The following is a 23,949-nucleotide window of genomic DNA, read 5'->3' on the forward strand; positions in this document are numbered from 1 at the left end:
AGGTTTATGACACTAGAAATCATGCCCAGAACTTCGAGGAACTATTGTAGAAACGATCCAATTTTTTTTTCCTCGACCATGCTAGAAAGTGCTGATCGCGTCATTTTTTAACGCGTTTCTTTTAAGGAATATCCTTAAAAAATTAATTATGCTGTAACATATTGTAGGGATTAACTATGCCTCACGAGATTATTTGTTAATTTCCATAATATCTAATTAGTATATATGACAAATAAACGTACCATCTTCGTTAATTTGTTTATATAAATTATTGTTAAAAATAAGTCACAATAATAATATAAGAATATAGATAACATAGTTTAAGTACGTTGACGTATACGCGACACGCGCGCGCATTTTTTACCTTTTAAATAATCCGGTACATTACAGCGTATCAGAGCCCTTTCGGGTTAATTTTTTCAGCGAGGAGTAATTTTGCGGTGATTTCAATGCAAGGCGTCCGTCGGATTCGACGACTGAACGGCGCCAGCGCGAGATAGCTCGTCGCTCGCTTGCGACAGAGAGAAGCGGCGGCTGACCAACGGCAACGCGTGTGCGACTGGATTTCCGCGCGATAAAGCCGCGGTGGGGTGTAAAAAGTATTTTAACGCGCGTTTTAATTGTCGCGCGGGCCTCGCGCCCGCAGATAAGCAAGTTACACAAACGCAAGATAATAAATTATGACTATTTTAATTGCCGTTCGCCCCGGCCGCCTCTTCCGCGACAGCTCCAAGTCGCGATTCGCAACCGCGGCGATAACAGGCCGCACGATATTCCATCCACCAATCGCTAATGATTTATCGTCGTAAGAACGGTTAAACGCCGAAGCTGTTAAACGCCTTTCGCGAATTCAACTTTGAGACGGACGTCTCGGCGAAACGAGTCACTTAATCTCAATCAAAATTTTTTGTCCGCCCATACTTGTGCTCACAATGAGATGCGCTTGGGAGCTGTTAACGTCGCATTATTAATAATGCAATGTTAATAACGAACGATCGCAATCGTATGAGTTCGCAAGCGGATAAATCATTTTTTTTCAGTTTTTCTCGATAAAAATCAATAATAATAATAATAATAATAATAGAATTGAAATAATGGAATATAAGAAAACGCGAGTGATTTTGTTTAACGTTATTTATTTTCCGCATGCGCGAGGCTGTTTCTATGATCGCCAACGTCAACGATTTCGCGAGAGAGCGATGATTAATGTATTTGCGAAATAATCGACATCGCGAAACCGCGGATGAATAAAAAAAAAAAAACCCGGTAGGCTCGTTTAGGCTCACTCGGTCTAATTAGAAATAGAGAAAGCGAGCGAACGAGTGCGCTCCCCACCCGTTGGTGTTGTCGTAATTAATTAGCCCCGGGGGAACTATTTACCCCTTTCCCCTTTCCCTCCCTTCCTCAGGCGGCTAAACAAATTGCAGCGATATTAGAAAACCGGACGCATGCACTGTGAAATAAAAACTGTCGGTGTGTTGCACCTTTCTTACAGAGAAAATTACTTTCCCGCCTAAATGTTCCAAATTTCCCGTCTCTGATCGAGCCTTTAGGCAGCCTGCAAAATTAACAATTGTGACACACTTCGTTTATAATCGTTTGTTCTTTCAATGACGTATCACCATTAAAAACCTAAAATATGACACAGTTCTAATAAAGAATTTTCGTTCTTTGACAGCAGTCGCAGAGCGCATTTGTCTACGACGTAGAACAGATTGGCTAATTCTGGTTAGCTTATCCCTCTACATCGTTCGTCGTCGCGGTAAAACACGTCGCTGCCGATAGGCGAGAGACAAGACGATCGCAATTAGGCAAACGTCCGTAAGCACCATGTTATACCTCACTATCGTGGATGTCTCGGGATCAGTTTCATAAGTGGAGCTTGTAAGGCGCGATTGGACATCGTCGTGAAATATCGCTCTTAATAGCGCGCGTTCGCTGCGCCCCGCGCCGTAACTGTCGCCGATTAACACAACGAATAATTCTGGCCGCGCGCGAGACTATTAATTACAATCAATAGCTGACGCGCTCGGTCTCCCTCCCCCGCGTTCGTGCCGCGTCGCAATTTTCTCACGATCAGCGGAATCGTAATCACGGGGAACGGAAAGGACACTCGGGGATAAATCCCTCCCCCCCTCCTCCTCCTCCTTGCACATTTCTTTCGCAATTTTCATTCCGCGCCTCCGGCGGCGGCAATTACGCTTCCCGGCAACAACGCAAACCTCTCATGTATATCAATCGTGTTTAATTAGTCGTCGGCGAACCGCTGTAGCACTCGCGATAGTAGGCGCGGGAATAAATCGCGACGACGTACGCACGAGAAGTATCGGCAACGCGACACCATTGACCCCGATGGTGAATTCCCTTTCTCGCCTTCCTTCCCTCACTCCCTTTCCCTCCTCTCTCGAAAAATCTCGTGCCTGCGTGGGTTCACATTAATCGCCGGCGATAGGCCCGGAAAAGCACTCGTTCCCGCTGCTAGTAATTAATTAGGCCTCTGGGTCCGTATCTCTTCGTCTTGCGAGATAAATCTTGAAGAGATATCGCAGCGCTAAATACACGATTTTTTTTCTCTCGATAACCGATTTCTCTGTGAATGAGATCTTTTCACAATGTGAAACGTCAAAGATGAGCGGGACGCAGGTGAAAGTAGTCAGCAAATTGTTGTCGCGAAAATTAGAGTTGTTTAAATATTCAATGACTTCACGTCACATACGCGCACTGAAATGCATTTAGACGTTTTATTTCGAAGATAGTTAATGTATCACAATATTTTATAGATTTAACGTCGGATGCAATAGAGATAAATAGCTTTAATGAGATTTAATTTAATATTTAATTTCGACATTTTATCTATTTACGTAATGCAGGTATTTTTTAATTTATTCAATATGATTAATTTTATTTTACTATTTTACCTATATTCAGGTTAACACGTAATGTAACGCAGTTTGTATGTATAGCTGAACTCGACAAATTTTAACAACTTCGATCTCGATTGGAATTTGAATTATATAATTATCGAAAGCTAATAGAAAAACTTATTTAGTAAAACTTCGTTCAATCGTAAGGTTTATTGTGCATCTTGATCAAAATCTTAGACTTTTGACACTTTGTGAATTATCGCAGTGACAAGTTGTACGCAACGCGATTACTCCTCGAACATGTTGACAATTTAACACTTCTACTAGTTGTCGGATAATTTGCGCGACCGGCATTTTCGATGGTGTATCTAAAGATACTTTTCCGAAAAGAAAAGTAAACAAAAGAATGATATCTAAATCGTGGGCGGTATATGGCGCTAACAGACATTTCCTGACAACCGTTTTCCTTATCTACACAGGCATCGAAATCTGGAGTGTCGCACGAGTTTCCTCTTGACCCTAAACGCTCGAATAATCGAGCAAATTCCTCTAATGCTTTCCATAAACTACCATAAAATCTCGTTTCCACGCGTAAACGCTCCCGCTATTGTGTGACTCGTATTGCGAGATGTCAAACGTAGACGACAAATACTATACATGGCAAGTTTGCAATGGTAATGGAATGTGGTAAAATAAATTGATATACAAATAAAATATCTTTGAGTTTCATTTATAAACGCTACGGAATTTTATTTCAACCAAACTCGAGCGTTCTTCACACATTTGATAAAAGTTCCGGGCTTCTGATTTTCGTTCTTCGAGAGCTTCGAGATCTGTCACGGTTAAATAATTTTTTCATTTATCTTCACGAGGGAATCGATTTGCTGTCAATGATTGATATCCAAGATAAATCTTCCTGAGCGGAATATAATTGAGGTTTATTAACGTTGATGTTCAACTGACATAAAGAAGAAATCATAACACACAGGACTGAAACGATGCGAAAGTCGATGACATATTCCGAAATTCTTAGCGAAAGCCTGTTACTTGCAACATGTGGAAACTTCGTAACTACAGGGAGCCCAATGACAGCGGTGAATTGGGACCAAGAAGACGCTTTTCACGTACTACATAGGTTTCGCACGTCACACGTTAGCAGAACGCAAACATCGTAAGGGAGCCATTGTTTAAATCGGGTATGATTTTAAGGTATCCTACATTTCAATGCATGTCTTCACATATATCGTGCGTGGAGGAAGAGAAAGTTAGTGTGTTACTTCTTTTCTTTAGTGACGGATCGCGTGCATTTCTAGGCGCCTCTTCCGAAACCCGCGAACACGATACCTCGTATACTATGAAAAATTGTTCGTTAATCTCCGCACAAAGCTTTCATGGTGCAAGCATGAGGAAAAATGAACACTCTTTGCGTTTACACGAGTTCACTTGAGAAATGGCACGCACTAACTGACCTCGCATCGACATCACCAGGTTACGCCTGAGTCCAATAAGTTTAATACTGGAATCGCAAAATCTTTCGCTCTTGCTTACTATTTTTTCGTTTATTTTAAAGCATCAATTGCGTTGATTGTACAGTGTACGTACTATATTCGGAGTAATTTGAGGTTGTAAAACGACTGATATTTCTTTGAGGCTAACCATTGTCGAAGATTAATGTGCCTCCAAGAATTTTGGAACAAGATTATTTCAGAGAAGTAAATCCATTTTAGTGGTAAGACTGTCAAGCACTGATCGATTATCGAAGCTTATAATGCCCTCGTGTTAAAGCTTTACGTTTTTTGAATTGAACGTTTCTCACAATACTCAACTTTTTTAATTTATTCGTTGTACATTTGGCTCACATTCGGTGAGATCATTATATTGTAAGAAATTCGGGTAGCAAACAGGAGTAGAGTAGAGGCGTAGCTACTCAGCAAAGTTTTTAGCAGTTATCATTTGTCATTCGATACCAGAAGAAACTGAAAGATTTAGAGCCATCCACTTAACATTTCAAAAGGGAATACACGGACACGAGTCAGTGGCGCATGTAGAACTCTCATGCGGTTTCGCACTAAATCGGAATATTTTAACCAGAGATTGTGAAAGAGACTACCCCACTCGAAGACACCCCGTCGTGATACCACACTGAACCAAACTTCGATCACTGAATTGTCGCAAAACGGCAGTAAAATGCGACCATCACTACGTTTCACCAAGGCGATGATAGCGCGATGAAGAGGAAACTTTTCACATACCTGGGTTCATATCCTGCGGGCTCTCGGTTTTCCTTTAAGCCGGCAGTAGCACTCGCACCCTTGGACTCTCACTGTACTCTCTCGAAGCACAAAGCGATCTTTTTCTCCGACTCTTCTCGCAACTCGTTGATAGTGTCCAGCACTTTCCACTTTTAATCAAGTTTCCACTAGATATCCTGCGCGGGTCGAGAGACCACGGACGGAGGAAGCGCGATAGGAACGTAGAGAGGAACGATTTTGGAGCACAACACACAATCTTCGGAGCCGTTCGCGAGTTGATGGGCGAGTTCACCATCCGAGCAGTCTTGGATCTCCGTTGCACGCCGTGGTACTAACTGATGTGTTCACACGAAATAACGCCTTACATTGACCCTTTGACACTGGATAGGACATATATTCGGACGAATAAACACCGGGCGGTCGATCGCGTGTCATCCTTCGCGCAAGGTGCCTCGTCTCTCCATAAAGAAGAGGTTCACTTCAGTGTTACGTTTAGGCCTCTAATAATCTTTCGCCCATCTCTAAGACCTACCCGGCGATTCGCCGTTTTGTGATGATTTACTCAGACCTTCCTTGATTCCAGAACTCGACCCATCAACTCGCTCACTTACATCGAACGAGTGTATGTCCTTCATGCACTGAGCCACTGCATTTCTATTTACATCTGAGAAATTTCTTGAGAAGTCTACATTTTTTATAAGTCCCTTGTCACCCTTATCCAATGTCTCAATATAGCTCGGTAATTGTCAAAGAACCAATATCTCTCTTTTCGTATTTCTTCTTTCCTAATTTAACGGATGTTTTTTTTGGATTGGAACTGAAGCACGAAACCTTTATCTCTTTTTTTCTTTCCAGTGGTAACGCGAACTTCCTTTGTCTTCCTCGTCCTTTTGTTCTTCTTAATGGATTTCCGTCCTTTCCGAGATACAGTGTTACCAGCCCTTTCCTGCTTTCTTCTTCCGTCACAGTGGTACGAACGAACGAACGAACGAACGAAAAAAAAACAACGCGTTGCGTCCGCACGAAAAAGCAGCCCCTCGGCGAACGAGCGTGCGAAAGTCCTTGACGAGGGGGTGGCGAAAGTGCGTTGTACGTGGCGCGATAACTGCCGGGGCTCTGCGGCTCTCTCCTCTTTCTACACGGATATAATATTTTAATGAAGGAAAGGCCGGACAGAGCGAAGTGCCCGCGTCGGCTCGCGCTGCCCAACTGCTCGGTTCCCCGCCCCTCCGACGGCTTCCACCCCTCCCCAAGACGCGAGCATGCTCACGCGCTCCCACCACTAATCCAACGACCATCTCTACTGGATATCGCGAGTTTCCCCCCTCCATGCGTTACTCGCGAGTTGCGCGTCGGACGCGGAATAGCATGGCCAACAGGGGCCTTAGATGGGCGGGGAATCCCCGCCGAGGATAACTTGGTCGGCGGTGTCTGGATGCTGCGTCGAGATCTGGAGGGGAACTCTCCCTCCCGCTTCAACACATTGACATAATCGTAGCCGCTACCACCACTACCAATACTAACCCCACCCGCACCCTCTCTAACACTACCATCGCGCTACCTCTATCATATCACGCGCGTCTCTCTACTACTAGCAGAACCACCGTTGCTACGGAGTCGGGCTACGGAGCCCTGAAGACGGTATTTGGTCGCGACAGCGCAGAAGCCGCGAACGAAGCTGGTGGTGTTTGATAGTGAAGGTGGGGGGGGAGGGGAGGGGAAAGGGGGATTTCTCCCCCCGGGAGAGAAGAGGCGCGAGTTGACCGCGGTCGCGCGCGCGTCGACTGCTCTCTCCTGCAACTTCCCGGATATCTTTCCGGTAAACTTTCCTCTCCTCGCCGGAGACGGGAGGACAGCCCCGGCTTTTCCCGTCTTGCTCGCTCCGCCGCCGTTTCACGCGTCCGGACGTATCGTCTGCCGTACTGGCCTGAACCGAGATCCAGGATTTCCGACCGGCGCGAGAGACGCCGACGACATCGCGGACTGCGTCGCGAGACCGGAAGAATTCACCGTTCTCTTCTTCTTCTTCTTTTCTCCTTCTCTCTTTGATTTTCTTCCAACGAGACGTCAAATTCAGCGTAATAAACGTGAAAAAGTGTTTTGCTCATAGATAACGGGACCTGTGCTAATTGCGTGTTTTTTTTTTATGGTGATAAAGTTCGAGATAAGTCTCTCGGGAGGCAACGTGTGTGGAGTGCGCGAGACACTCTGTATTGGAAACTATTGATTCTTGGACCAAGATGGAGTCTCTGCTTTGCTCACATATCACTCAACATTAAAATATATGCATCTCTGTCACTTAAAATGTCTTTTTAAGATTAACAAACGCGTCGCGCTATAAACTTTATACGGTTAGTGACCATTAAACATCTACAATTCAAATCATAATCTAAAAAATGTCATTTAAAAAAAAATGCTGCTACTTTAATTGCACGAACGTCATGTTTATAGATCAAAATATAAATGTACTGCATTTACGTTATTAATATAAAATCGAAATCGAAAGATAATAATGTAAGCCATGACACGAGAAAAATATCAGGGCATTACTTCTGAAATAGCTGGATCTTTTCACTTTTCAAGCAGCAAGTTTGCCGCTAAACTGTAACTGCTTTTTATTGATATCTTTTCTGTCTCGCTTATATCTTAATACTTGATAATGAAAAAAACTAATAATTAAAATAATACTCACATTAATGGCAATAATATATAGATAATAAAATGGCGACAAGTTTGCGAACAAGAAATTAGACTACGCAAAACGAACACAGCAGAAGTGAAACCCAATAAAAATGGCGAGTAAGAAAATGGAGAAATTAAAACTGACGGTGACGTTTGATTAAAAATGTCAGATTCCTTCGGACGCATCGTTTGCAGGGAGTTATTTTTTTATCATTGGTCATCCAGATATATTTGAAAACTACAACTTGAAGGAGAGCGCCGCCATTTTAAAATCTACAATACTATGTTGTGACTAGAATTATTTATATTATTGATAATTCAGTATGAATATTAATGATAGAAAAATGTAAGAAATGTGACAAATCGTAAAGATAGAAAATCGATTTTTGAAAAATAAAATATCAAGTGAAGAGATCTAATCATTTTAAAACAATCGATGATCATAATGTCTTTTATTAGTTTAAATTTATATGCGTTTGATAAGAACTCCTGTAATAATTATTTTCGTATACGTAAGAGGAGAGTTTAATGTTGCCTGAGTACCACAAGAAGAGAATTTACCACACAATGTACTTCATTTGAGGACTACGAATAATATGTATGTAATATCGTATAATAATTGTTTACGATGTTTCGTAAACGTTTTGATAAGAAATAAATTTTAATAAATTTTAATAAGAAATAATATGATATAATTATGATGATGCGTACATAATAATACTGAATAATTTTTGGTGAGATCATGGCATATCTTTGATCGATCCACTAAGCACAAAAATGCACCCCCGAATGATTATGAATTATGATAGATTCGTGACTTTCTGTTTCTAGTCAGGCATAATCGAGAATCGCTGGAATCGGTCGCTAGAATCGATCTAAAGACTTGTTATTCGGAAAAGGTTGTGATTGAGGAGGGATGAACGACTGAGTAAAGGAATTGAAAGACGAATATCTGAATGGGTAGACGAAAAGAGAGAAATCTCGTCCGTCAAGGTAGGATTCCCCAAAAGAACCACGCCTCTTAGTTCTATCATTGGCTAGTTTTATTACAGGATTGAAAATTCTAAAACGTGAACGCAGGCCAGGTGTTTCGAGAAAAGGATATTCACACAGCGATTTCAAAGCATATTTTTCTGCTATAAAATCGTCGCCTTGTTCAAATATTCACATCTGTCTGCGAATTGATCGTGTAACGGCTAATTTAGAAATTTTTCTCACAGCAAACTGGATTGTTATAAAATATTTGTAACAATTACAAACTCTATTTTTATATCGTTACGTTTTGATTATATAACAAGAGAAAATTTTCTCTTGTTACAAAGTTTCTGCGTTGTAAATATTTGAACTCGGAACAGTCAAAATTATTGGACCAGTTTAAGTCAACAAAGCGATTAGACCTGTTCACCGAGTTTAATCTGTGAATCTAATCATGTTCAATCGCTTGACGAGTAGATTTAATCGCTTTGCCGAATTGAAATTATTCATTCTTTTACGTTCTGTCGCGTTCAATTTCAAGATCATATGACAAAACTGAAGCTGTGTAAAGAAATCATAAACTTATGTTAACCGGAGGTGTCAAGAAAAGGATTGTTCACGGAAAAAGGATGTTACACATGTCTAAAAGATTTCCTCGTTTTTGTTTTTTTTTTGGACAAAGAAATAAAAGCCGAAAAGGCTAAGAGTTCATCGGTGGATCAAGACAAATTCAAACATTTGTCTCAATTGTTTCCAGAACGTCTCCATAAATTTGTCATTCAAACTCAAAACTATAAAATAAAGATATGTTGTTGAAAAATTACGAAACAAACTATAAACGAGCATTTAGCTCGGTTTGACTTTTTTGTCTGTCGAATATTACATCGAATGTTGACGAATAGAGTTATAAAAAGGAAAGTTTCTATATTTAGTAATATTTTATTTAACATCATAGAGTTTTAATTTGCAAGCGAGTATTTCGAGAAATTGGACATAAGAACGACATTAAGAGAATCACAATAAGTTCGCTGTACAAAATCAATACGAGAAATATAAATATGGAGGATGATAAGATAAACGTTCACAATTATCCATAGCAAGATTATAAAAATGAACTTAACAGATGAATTTGCTATAAGACAAGACAGATGTTCCGATTAAATATTCACAACTATTTATAAAAAAAATTTAATACAACGAAAACCGAAGAAGAAAGTCGAGTATAAAAACTATAAAGTTTATAAAGTTTCTGGTGTTATCCAACTGTCCGAATTTTCTATGAATTTTCATGAAACAGTACGGCAAAACGAGAAGCATAGTCGACATTCGATTGTATTTTTGTTCGTTAATATCATCCATTATCCGTTGTAATATGCATATTTAAAAAATTAGCATAATTCCATTGTACTTGTACACTCGCTTAGCAGGCCGAAACCTGACCTCACCCTTGGTCACCCCAAGAACAGATACGGTGGGAAATTGTCTGGTTCACGTGCATGCACATGGTGTGTCCCCGGTGGTCGTCGCGTGTGGATGGAGTGCGCGTTTCGACGAAGGGCTGTTCGTTTCCCTCAAGGACTCGAAGGACAGCACACTCTCGGTTCGACCACCCGACGATTCTCGCGATGCATAGGACGCGCGTGACGGTTACCAAGCACAGGTGAGAGCTCTTCGGGGAAGATTTTCTAGATAGAATGGCGTCGTGATCGACGGAGGAAGATGTGGAAAAAGTAATGGCAGGATGAGAAGCGGCGCGACCAGACTGGACACTCTCGTCCACGTCGTAACTTTTGAATCGAGAGGGAAACCGGATCTACTAGACAGCCAGGCGCCGCGAGCTGCACCCCTCTTCGATATCAGCCACGAGGGGCTGCCGGTCATTCTTCTTCGCGTAACTTCGACCGTCGATGCATCATCTTCGAATACTCTTTGAAACTACGAGCATTCGGACCGGGTTTGATTGTAGTATTTAATATAAATCTTCCGTTGTATATATTTCTTTGTATATATGTAGATAATCGTTTTAAAAATGTCTGAGGTACGAATATACTTTCCAGGAAGAGACGTGTTAGAAAGAAAAGTGTGCAGATTGTATAACATTATTCGTTGTCACGTCTTTTTCAAAGCATTAATAATTTCGACCTTACAATTCGTTTCGAACAGAACATTCTTGTCTTTTGAGTCAACAAGACAAAAAAAATGTTCACCATTATTGTTAATGTAATTAGCATTCCTTTCTTTCACCTACGTGATATCCATTTTTTAAGAAATATTCACGTTGCTTCTAACGTCTAACGGTCAGGCCTTTATACTTTTTGCAAAAAAATTTCATGTTCTTCAAATATTTCAGTTAATTATAAAATTACTTTTTAGACATTAACAACTACTAAAAAAAGAGTGATCAAGCTGATAAAACAAATCCATCGCTAATGTATCCTTAAACACACGCTGACGATAAAGAAACGGAAATGGTCTAATTCGTAGTCCAATTCGTGGGGAGATGCAAAAATGTCGGGGATGAGATGGGACCGTCTAATTGGTGAAGCGGCATAGGTGGAAGAACAGAGGAAGCCGACAATCCGGTCCGCGAATGTTGTTTAAGGTCTAGACACAATGTTGGGACCCCCGAATTAGTGGTCTCCCTACGCGGTGCCTCTACGGTAATTAACGAAATTAGTCGCAATTAGAGAGTGGGCCCGAGAGGACCGAGAGTGGCTCCGGCGCGGCGTGTCTCTCTACCACGCGAGAACCGACCGTGTAAGTAAGGTCCCGAAGTCACGTCGGCGAAACAAGGAGACTCGTTTTGGTCTTCGTGCGTTTACGCCAAGCCTTAATGACTATCCGTCTCGTTCGAAAAAGTATCTAAGCACAAAACTATGGGAACCAGGTAGACCGCGATTACGGCGAAGGATAAAAAGGAGGAATGCCCCTTCTTGGTAAACGGCTGAATTGTATAATTCGAGCGTAGAGAATGACTACGTTAATACTGCGAGGTGGTCATTTTTTATCTTTCGCGCACGGAACTATATCCCCACGCACGATCATTGATATTGGCATGATAAATTAGTGCACTATAATACACGACCAACTATCGCGATAAATGTCCGTATATTGTAAGAATATTACTAATTATTTCTCGTTAATAATCAAATGTAACAATGCATAATCACAAATTACATAATAATGACACCGTACTTTTAAGTTTCTTGTTTGAGATGTTTCTGTTCTTGATGTATTAATGAGATTTTATTGCAAAACGGCATTCAATATTATTCCATGAAGTTTCGTAACTCGAACGAGTTTCGTCCGGGCACCCTTCCTCGTCAGAACAATATAAAGCATCGATCAGGCCAACTGAGACATGGTGCATAAACGTGCGTCGACCGTAAGATAATAATAGTTTATAAGCGCATGAGAGAGTACGGTTACCGCGGGGGTGGTAATCCTGTTCGCGGATCGAAGATATAAACTACAATAGTCTATAGCCGCGCATTCTCGAGTGAGTTTATTCAATGTAGTCGGACGTGGCGCGTTGCCTTTAACGCGCGCAAAGAATGCAGAATACGCGCAGCTGAAACCATCATGTACAAACGAACTATTCCGAACTTTTTATCACTCTTAATAAAACGCTTGAAACATTTCGCCATTGTTCTTTTTCTTTTCTTACAATAATTTTTTGTTTAATATCAGAATATCAATTCTTTTTGATACACGGTTTATCAATGTTCTGTTATCAAAATTTTTGTTCATCTCATAAGAATCCACTTTTATATTTGCCGAATTGTAATGATAGAATTTGCTTTAATAAATATTTTTTCTTTTTCTTTTACAAACGCTATTATTTATCACAGAATGTTGTTTCTAATAAATAAGTAGAGTGGATAGAAAAGAGAGAACATCGCTAATGCATGTTCCTAATGCTGCTTGGTGTTACCATTTATAATTAAATTTCTCATTAATGTTCAATTAATTTTTGTCAGTAAGAAAAAGGTAATGTGGCGATGTGGCAGAAGGAGTTGCAAATTTGTTCTTCGTGCTAAAAATTCAAGTTCAAATCCACTCAGAATAATATAACTTTTAAATCGGTTTTTAATCGATTTAGAAGCGATCGATACTAGGGATAGACGATACAGCAGAGAGAATCGATACTCCCATTGCACATCGCTTACCTGATTCGACGACGCTCCTTTCGCAACTAACAGAGATTGGCGCGAAACAGTGTGGAAATACAATATCTCTTCGTCCGTCCCTAATCGCCACCTCTCGGAAGGCAAATCACCGAAAGTAACTCTGCCCATGAAAGTCTCCTCTAATAGGCCGTTCGGAGCCGATGTTAAAACTGTAGGTCCCATATATGTGCGGATATATATGCAGAAGAGATCGCTTACACGCTGACAAGCGTATGGCACATGAAGAAGAAAACGGTTAGCAATATGCTACTCTGCTAGTTTCAAGCATAACATTACAGCAAATTGGCATCAATTGCAGCCTTAAGATATTGTTCTGCTTGCAAAGTTCGTCTATATAATTTAAAATAATTTTACTATTTAAATGGAATACATTTAAATTAATTACAGATTATTTTAGATAACAAATTTTCTGTTCAGTTTCTGCAAACAATCTGTCATCATATTTTATTAGCAGATATTTTTATGACCGACAAAGTTTGCAACAGATTCTTTACAAAATTGATAAATATGACTCTCTAGATGTGCATATATATAGCAGCTTTGAGTTTTCCTTCATTTTTCAAAGACCTTTTACGTTATGCTATTAAACTGTTCGTTAAATTGGTTTGGATATTACTTATTACTTGTTACCGTGACAACGTTGTGCGAGACTGTACTTGCTCAGAACTTAATTCGAAGAGCACTGTTTCTTCTCATTGCATACTTCCATGCTCTATACCACTTTTGACTATGTCGTTGATTACGTCACGCTGCCAGAAAGCCCGACTGCGGAACAGCGCGCGGAACGCACATAAAGGCGGTAGATAAACGTAAGAGGGCATTGATCGTCCGTCGCTCCATTCACGAAGTTGGCGGTTATGGCTATACTTATGTACTTAGGTGTATGTACACGTGCACACGCGCGGACCACTCGCGTGTATGCGGAGCCTCCGCGTAGTCACCACCGAGAGCTTGGATACGGCCATGCATGGTCACGGCACATACGTCGGCGGAATCGTTCGGGGGCCGACAGAGAAAAAGAGAGAGAGAGCGAGAGAGAGGGAAAGAGTAGCCCTGACCTTCCGCAAGCCCGCGACCGTAACTCGCGATAAAACGAAAGGGCGATGACGTCACTGGTACCCGACCTGTCGGTTCGACTAGACAAGTAGACTATGTCAAGAGGGATCAGCGATCTTTGACACGAAGTCGATCCACTTTTCGTTCGCACTCGGCAAACGCAAATGATTTGTGAAATATGAATGGAAAACGATATCATTATTATTCTAAAAAGATTCGAGGAGTAACGAGAAACTCTTTCATTTAAAAACAAGTTATCGTCATAAAATATTTTCCTTGAGTACGTTTCTACGATAAAACGATATAACATTGCCATGATATAATTATTTTTAACATATCGTTAATGCGTATGCAATTTACGAAACTTTGTATCAGGACAATAAAACGTGGTAATGGGCCAATAATTTTTTTCCCTGATAATATAAACTTCAATTAGAAGGAGTGTTTACTCTCTCGCAAAAATTACGTTTGCAAAGACAGAATCGCAAGAATAAATCTCGAGTTTAAAATGAAGCTATATTTTTCAGCATATTACCGAGACAGATAAAACTTGTTATGACGTGATTAGATGGATAATACGGAATGGCTTCGTAGGAAATCACACGCGCGTGCCCTTCGTTATCTAACAAATTCCAGTACTAAAGATTCTAAAGAATCGCATTCACACAGATATCACGTCGAAAAAATATCAAAGCTGAATGTAGACATTTCTGAACGTCGCTATCCTATTCACCGTCACGGTCTTTTATTGCTCCCCTGCATTATTATTAATGATAAATATTTTACGAGCATCGAGTACCAGTCCTCTCCAGATAGATCCTCTTATACTCGAGTAACTCCCAGCGAGGTTCTGTTCCCACCCATGACGTAGCAAGATATCGTCCCGGGCGCAAGGTGCGAGGATAATTTATCGCGCGAAAAAATCCTCGTTCAGTAATCGCCGCGGAATAAATACAAATACTATTCCTCCGCCGCGCCGCGACATCGCGTAACGAAGGCGATTGTCGTTCATCTTACGCGCGGGACTCGTTCATCTTACGCGCGGGACACCGGCCGCGCAAAGTACAACGCGTGAACATTAAGCGAAACGAGCGAAATGAGCGGGGAGGGCCTCCCCGGCCGCGGCGAGGCGAACGGCCTTAATCTGCCGAGCTAAGGTGATCATGATCATCCCTAGCTTCCAGATTACAGTAAATTCCGGCGAGCCGATTACGTTGTACGTTGGCAGGGCGGGCGCGAGATTTCTGTCGTGTGGTCTCGAACCGGTCCGATGGTAGGTGTCTGGGTGTCAAGTACGCTGTGCAATAAAATGGAATTACTGCGAGTGCGCCGAGAGAAGCGGACACCGTAGTGGCGAACGAGAGAAAGGGACAGAAAGCGAGAAAGGGACAGGAGAGAAAGGAGTAGAATGTCGTTCGCCTTTATGCGCTCGTTAACGGTACCGGATTTGCCTCTAGTTTAGAGTCTCAATGCGGACGTTACAAAAAAAAGAAGAAAATAGAAAAAATCCATGGAAGCTTCCAATCCGATTACATCGGGGCTCGGGGATGGTTAAGTGATTTAAACGTATTTTACTACCGCGTTTTGAGGCGCGAAAACTCGATAATATCGAACGACCGGCTATGCAAACGGACATTAGTTCAACTTGCTGTAAGATATCCTTTTAACAATTTCTTTAGACGAGATGGTTCTAAATATCGCGACAACGCGTTTTATTTGCGAGAAGAATAATTAAAGCGTAAAAGAAAGTACATTTAAAAGAATTTTAATTATATCTCAAAGACTAATATTTAAAAGGCAAATGAGCGAATTAATTCAGTTTGCGTTCATAAATGTGCTTTAGACCTATAGGTCTAATATATTCTCAAGGCGTTAACAAGTGACAAGCATAGTAACAGCTGCGTCCCGCTGTTTGCTAATTTCTAAGTAAAAACAAGGGTCACAAATCGCGCTACTGATTCCGGGGCGTTCGTGATGTGTGGGGCACCAATAATAATCGTTCGCGTGCGAACGGAGACGCGAAGGACGTAACGGAGATACAAGCTCGATACGCTGTAGTACAGGCTGATCAGTCGGATAAGGTAATGACTGAATGCTAATATAGGTAACGTATCTGCCCTTCACACACGACGCACTCCATCTCGCAACACTTTCCTTCCAATTTCGGCAATTGAACGTCTCGTTTTCATTGAAATTTCACGTTTTGTGTGCGCTCTAATATTAATCTCTTTTATTATCAATGATATTATTTTTACGATGCGAATTCAATCGCTTTATTTCGAAGTTCCGCGATATTTTAACATTTTTAACATCTCGATACGTCCGAATAGATTCCGAAAATGATTCGTTAAAAAATATATCATCAGTTTTAATTCTGGAATCTGTATTGTATTTATGTCTCTGATTTCCAGGATTAACAACCTAGAGGTTGTTACAAGCATATAGACGAGATGTTTCTCGACACGAGCGACGTTTTGGATCAAAGCTTCGCTGCGCGACATTACGGATGAGACATTGCGCGGTAACAAAGAACGCTCGAGATTACGGCTAACCCCTCGCGTGGGTTCCAAGGTTAAATCGCGCGTAGTCGAGACCTTTATGTATGCATTTTAGGAGACGAAACCCAAGAAGAGGTAACGCGTAGGTTACACGAACGCTCGAGCCCTCACCGAGGCGCGCGTCTTGGAAACTTACAGCGCGCCTGCGGCCCGAAACACGTCCCTTATCGTTCTAGTATCTCGCGCAATGCCGATGTTACATGTTCGTATCGAGTGTCATTAAGTGTGATTATATGGCTCCGCCCGTTCTCGTGTACACCAGTCGCGCGGCGGCGAGGGGCGAGGTTCTTTCGTGCCGTCTTGAGGTGAAGGGCTGCCTCGGCGGTGGCGAGGGGTGAAACTCGCTTCCAGGTCGATACGTAATTTATTGCCATATCCGATATTAGAGTATCGCGGATGAAGGGATTGGCAGGGATGATTTGCCCGAGGAAGACACGGTGTGCACGCGTGCGGTTCCTCCCTCTCGTTTTTCTTTCGTATTAAATATTCCATCCTTATTATCGCAAGTACATTACGCTCAACGTACATTTCTCTCCCTTAATATACACGTACGTTACAATTCGTTATGTAATTTATAATTGTGATTAATAGATGAATAAACGGTTAATCAATCTTCTCATCTAGCGCCAATTGAGAAATCGATCTCTTGCGAAAAACATTTATAGCTCGAGCTAAATCTTTTTTCTCACGTACAAGTTTGACCCGGTTCTCTGATCACCGAGAAATTTATTGACGGTTCAATCGCAGACGAGCGTTCGCCTCTATTTGGATGTGCCCTCGATGCGATGAGTAATTTACGCGTACGCGAAACGTTACGATGCAGTTAGTAAATGATATACGACGCAGGTATATTACTGTGATCGCCGGTGGCCATTCGATGTATAACGTTCAAAATCTTTTCATTTTTCTACAGATATATAATTATTTATGACGTGATAAATCGCTTCAACTATAAAATAACATTTTTTAAGTAAAAAAAGAAATAAAAACGAAAAGTATTAAAATTTTTGTAATTGCAAAATAATTTAGTTTGTCATAAATAATTACACATTTGCAACGTATTGGAGGAAAGAAGGTTAACATCCTGAGATATGACAGTGTGAACGGACGGGAATCGGATGAAGGTTTACCGGGAGAACAATTTCGAAATGAAACGGAAGGAAAGCCAAGTCGGGTTTCGTGGCGCCACGTAGCTTCTTGGCTACTATGAATGAAACCAGGAACTCCCGTTTTCGCCCTCAGGGACAGGGACCGGGTGTTTCTTCACCTTGCTTCTTTAGGGAGAAGTAACGAACCGTTGGGCACGCCGGCCCTGTAATTTTTTAATTACGTAAGCGCCTCTCGTAGTCACTCAGGTCGGGTGACTTGCAGTCGACGTCTGCTCCCTAATTTTTAATAACATCTACGGCGGGAGCATTCGGAAATAGGTTTGTGGGCGTTACAGGGACCATGCCTGCCTCGCAGCGGGGAAAACAAAAGGCTAAAAAACGAGAAAGCAAAAGGAAGGAAACAGAAGAAAAATACGATGGCACCGTCGAATCAAAATATCATCACAGTCGATGAAATTATAACGTTCGAGGACTTAGAAACATCATGCACGAGAATTGTAACCTTTTCCTAACATACCGGATGTGATTAAACTAAATAATAAATACTATGCACATAGAAGATATTCGGATGTGTACATTGGTAGCTAACGCGTAGGAAAACTGTCGGTCAAATATATTTTCCATCTTTCCATGATGACTATTCTGAGAAAAATACACAAAAAAATTAATATCAAATCAACAATCTTTGTTTCATATATAAGCAAGAATATAAAATCTTCTTGGAAGAATTTATAATCTTAAACAGACATAATTTGCTTACATAAAGAAAAATTTGCTCTTCTTGTAAGCAAATGATGTCTGTTTAAGGCTATAAATTCTTTCAAGGAGATTTTATATTTTTGCTTTGTATATAAAACAAAGATTATTAATTTAATACTAAATTTTTTTTCTGTGTACTGAAGATGGCTTGCCTTCAGCGAGAAATGTTAATTAAAAATCTGATATGTTTTGGGTGGATTTAAACGTGAACACAGAAAGCAGACGCATAAATCTCACGATAAATTGTATAGATTTTCCATAGGATTAAATAATCCTGAATAAATTTTTATGTCAAAGTAAACGAACAAAAATGTAAACAAATGCAAAATGTTCTTATAAATAATAACGTTTCAAAATCGGTTGTAACATTTTTTTAATATTTATTTTTTTTAATTTATCGGATAAATAAATCTATTATTTTTCTAAAAATTAGTAATTTTTAAATTCTATGTTATTTTAACATGAAATATATTCAACTTAAAAAAAAAAAATGTTTAATTTCTAACGACAATTTGATGACGCTTTTATTGGCCATGACATCATACCTTATATGAGAGTAGCAGAGTGCATTTAATGTGGACTTTTCATTGGATCTTAAGTAATCTTTGTAACTAGTGTAGAAGTCACAACAACCTCAGCTAATGAAGCAAAAGAACATAACATATGACGTCAAATGGTTTGCGCGCCTAATTTAATTCACAGTTATTTTGAAATATTTTGGTTTTACGGCGATGCAAAAAAATATTATAATTACTTGAAATCATACATCAACTAGTTAATAAATGTTGTTTTAAGACTTCTGTTACGACCGGATTGAAACAAAAAGTTGGCAAGCCTAATTGACAGATTTATACTTGATACAATTATCAGTTCGAACGTAAGGAGAAGTTCGTCAGATGAGACATCGTGTTACAGGCTTTCCCCGAATGTTGTTTCTTTCGTATCTCGCCGTGCTATTTTTCCTCAAGCCGCGTTCCCGAAAGCAGGCTTACGGGAAGATGGAGCAGCGTCAGCCGGTCGAGCAATCCGCGAGCTTTATTATGCGCGCGATGCGCGCGCTCTAACCGGAGGCTTATGAATAAATATCACGATTTCCGTCGACGAGATCGAAACCCGAACCCGGCATCGACGGCGCGGCAAACACAACGGATCGATAAAAATTCGTCCCGTACAGCCAGGCGCCATAAATATTCCAATAAAAGGTCGACTGTGCGTCGTCGAGCCGCCTCCGGAGTATTTCGTCTCGCGTATGTCGCACACTGTCTAGTGCGCACACGACTCTCTGCGCGTGGGTATGTGTGAGCAATGTAAAAGAAAGAAGCTGACCTGTTGTCGCACAAAACGAAACGAGAATCGCTGATTCTTATCCTTTTCGCTTGGCTAAATCTTCTTTTTTTTCCTGCTATGTAATAATGTTTCGCGTCCAACGTTTGCGTCAAGATCGAATAGATTTCAAATTATTTTGCATGTGCGTCAAACGGTGAAAAGTATCTAGGGCCAGATCTTAATTTTATCTAATTCACCGCCCTTGCTTTCCTTACATTCTTTATTCCATTGAAATATTTATAGTACAAGAGATAACGAAAGCGATATCGATACACTGTTTTTAATTATAGTTTATGGCGATTGAAAAATAATCTGCTAAAGTGACTAAAATTGTCTTAATACTGTCGTCCCCCACATGGCCGATGCAGATATCGAGAAGCAATAAAGAATCGTTATCGTTCACGTCTGTATTTGTAGTACGCTTTGGCGCGGGTTAATCCACGCACACGTCACGGCCATTTCCCGGTAATCGTTGTACATCTTCGTTTATTCGCGAATACATGAAAGCCGGCTGGATACAACGTAGAATTATTCCAGGCCGCCACGAATATTGCGCTATCGACGGCCATTGTTAATGCTACTATTTACTCATTGCTACCGTCACAATTGTCATCACGCCAGACAGTACGTGGCACTAATTATCGTCACGGCAGCCTATTGTTCCACTTAAAGCCGATTGTTATCGTTACGCAAATTACAGCCAATATAGTTCGCGGGCAGTAATGATTTCGCGCCGATATCAATTCTGACGATCGTGCGGTAGACGATAGACGTCAGTTCGATAATTGTAGGACACAGATCAAAAATGATTTACGCATTGGCAAAGATAATGCCTTTTTACATTAAGAAAGTTGTACGAGAGATCAAAATTATTGTGCTTTACTTGTAGAAATACAATTAAATAATATAGCCAAACTTAGTTGAAAGTAATTACTCTCACATTGTGAAAGTTTATGCAAAATTTACGAAGAGAAAAAAAGCAGATGTGACAAGTGCTAAAAATAGATATGTACGAAATATAAGTCTATATTGCAAGAAAGATGTGTGTGTGCGTGTGTGTGTGTGTGAAAAGAATAAAACCTTATTTTTTTGTAAAGTCTTGACCTACATTCATGGTTGTTAAAAACACGGTAAAGTTTCTAGCGAAACACAGCATATGAATCACAAGTAAAAGTTGCAACACGCAAGTGTAATCGATATTGGCTTTTCTTCCTAAGGAAATTAGATCAACGAGTTCGGTATAAAAATACTAAGCGATCGACCTGGAGTCGTGACGGATGTCAGTGTGCAGTAATCGAATACTTCACGATAGCGATATTGACTGCGCAATCGGCAACTATAATTAAGGAGATGAGAAAAAATGGGAGCGAGAGAGAAAGAGAGAGAAGGGGGGGTAGGCATCGAAGAAGGAAGAGATAAAAACTGCGAAGCGCACTACTTTGTTAGATATAAATCAGCGTGACGGGAAAAATCACTTACCGCAAACATGTAAATTAACAGCCTATCGAAGAAACAGTGCCTCGTAAAAGCGATTCATTTAGCACTCCCTCCCCCCCTGCCCTCTCTCTCTCTTGCACGGATAAACGCTAACCAGCGTTTGTTCGCATGATCGATGTCGGGGATCATTAAATTGCAATTGTGAATAAAGTCGTTCGGGATCAGAGCGGCAGGTAGGAATCTTCGATCGTAATTATCTATGTCTGTTTATATAAATCATCGGGGATCAATTAATACGAGGCGGAGAAAAGGGGAGAGGGCTGCAGCAAGGGATAGAGTGAGCGGGTCGAGCGCGGAGGAGAGAGCGTCGTTTTATAATTCGAGACGTGCTCGCGATCTTAAATCAACGTCCTTTACCTCAGTCGAAGATAAATCTTGTCACACCCGGCATAGCTTAATAAATATACGACTGTGAATAGAAACGGAAAGTCAGGCCGTTACTTTTACGATCAACGAGTGCGTCACCAATATTACCTGTTAAATGTTTCGATTCGCGATTCAGTGATGGTAAAGAGATTAAACGGCCGTGGGGATTGTTAAATTACAGTATAATATATGTATTGTACGCTATAATGATTCACAGAGTCTAATAATGCCATACTTGCGAAATAATACGGTAATTATATTACCTACATCAATGACGTTTTAATTGGAAAAACGAAGAAAGAAAGAAAAAGTAAATAACTACGTACATATTATCTGTAAAATCAGAAAGCTACAAAATCGATTTTAAAGCTCGAGAATTGAGTGCAAAAGAATCAATTTTTTGTGACATGAAAAAATAAAAAAAATGAAATTGAAACGTTTTTAAGTTATGTATTATATATCAATTTGAATCGGAACAGAAAGATTATTCAATGGGAATATATAGTATCACTTGTACTTATTTAAGATCACCCATTTGTAGAGTGTTAACGTTTACCGCATGAACATTTATACATATAAATAATTGCAATATTTTAGATATATTGGACAATTTGTTTCAAAGTATCTATTACGTTTTCATTACATTTCGCGCTGTCTTACGCAAAGAGATCCGCCCGCAGCAAGCGCCGCGACGCAAGTGCAAGCGTCTCGGTCCGGTGGCGTCTCTTATTAGCTGCTAAGGCGTCGCGACGCCTTGGTTGCAGAAAAATCCGCGAGATGGGGACGCCCGTAAAGCTGCGAGCTTCGAGAACGGAATGCGTGGGAAAAACACAGTGAGGCGACGACGTCGCGACGCCTGGAAACTTACGCCCGGGAAACGCTCCATTCTCTGTTATTGGCTCGCAAGAGCGGCGATTAGACCGATTTAAGGCGTCTTGCGTTTCCGTCAAAATTCCTAATTATTAAGTCACATAGAAAACAGTCAAATTTGCGCCTGTTATTTTTCTAATTAATCTTGACATCGCGAAACTGAAAATGTTTTACATAATTTGATGCATATGTTTATAATTGTATCACAGGCATGATTATACAATATTATGGCGCAACCGTATATCTCGATCTTGTAAGATAAATCATTTGATAAATTTAAGTGTCATTTAAAGATTAGTAGACAGCAACTGCGACAATTAACGTAATATTATTTTGCTCGAGTAGAGGACACAATTCGCCGAAATTTCTCCGTCCTCTGGCATTATTCCATCCAAAATAATAATCCCTATCTGTTTCCCTAAATTATTAATAGCCAGAAGATTATTTTGTTTCCACGCAAGCTGCGCGCGGATTCCTAAAGCTGCGCTCGTCAGGAGAAGAGGCGCATACGTTCACCACGAAGTCTCGCTCTCGCGAAACGTTGACCTGTGCATTATCGCGCATCCGCTTGCACTTGGAGTGCATCCACCCCGTTGTCATGGGAATACAAAGAGATTCGGTGCGATAGGCACCTAAGTGAAGAACGAAGCGAAGGCGGCGGGAGACGAGAGAGGAACGAGAGGAGAGAGGCTGTGGCACAGGTGGAAGGGATAGTTCGTCGTCCGTAGTCGAAATCGCCGGAGAGGAAGGTTGTCACCTACGTTTCCCTCCGCGAATTTCCACATGCCTCTCGCTCCATGCCCCACTCCTACTTTGCATCCCATTTCCATTCCCTCCTCCTATCTCGCTCTTACCCTCGCTTCACCCGAGAATCTTCCCGCCCGCTGCTCACCGGCCACCCTCTCGCGCGGGATGCCCGGAGTTCACGAAGGAAGCGAAAGCGGAGTAGGAGGGTAGCGCACCGAGGAGACGGTGGAGAAAAGGCTGAAGGTGGGTGCCAGGCGGGGGCCGGGGGAAACTCTGGGTGCCGACTCTGAGCATAGCTAACTAGCTGAATCTGAATCAATACTTACTTCCGCCCCCCCCTCCCTTCCTCTCGAGCACTTCACCCTCCCCTATCTTCCCGCGTATCCCTCCGTATACCCGCGTCTTCTCCTTTCATCCGCGTCGGAGGGATCCGAGGGCACACTCTCTTGAGTTTCTCCATCCCCGAGGTGTCCCGTCGCTCTCCACTCCCTCCCCGCTCTCGCCGCTCCGTTTCCATTTCGCGAGAATAGCGTTCCTGATAGTCGCGATGGCGATGCTTGATCAGCTTCCGAATTCACGCTTCCGCGATCCGCACGTCGCGCCGATTCAATTCGCGACTTATTTAGAATGCTATATTTTTCGAATCCGATGAGTGAAAGGTCGTTGATCGTCGTTTACTTTCGCGGTCATGTACTTTA

The 23,949-nt window shown here is 41.2% G+C and overlaps 1 protein-coding gene across 7 annotated transcripts in view; it reads right to left on the reverse strand.

Annotated features, from left to right (window-relative positions):
* Positions 1-23,949, reverse strand: part of LOC105196638 (zinc finger homeobox protein 4) — a 233,682-nt gene that overhangs the window by 134,690 nt on the left and 75,043 nt on the right. For 2 of the 7 annotated variants that reach the window (XM_026135035.2, XM_039451062.1), the window contains exon 1: positions 5,117-6,341. The exons of the other annotated variants lie outside the window; for them this stretch is intronic. The gene's annotated coding sequence lies outside the window, so the exon portion shown is untranslated. Of the gene's footprint in view, positions 1-5,116; positions 6,342-23,949 lie in introns of those variants that run through there. 7 annotated transcript variants of the gene reach the window in all.

Source organism: Solenopsis invicta, chromosome 6 (genome assembly GCF_016802725.1).
Source record: "Solenopsis invicta isolate M01_SB chromosome 6, UNIL_Sinv_3.0, whole genome shotgun sequence".
Classification (NCBI taxonomy): Eukaryota; Metazoa; Arthropoda; class Insecta; order Hymenoptera; family Formicidae; genus Solenopsis; species Solenopsis invicta.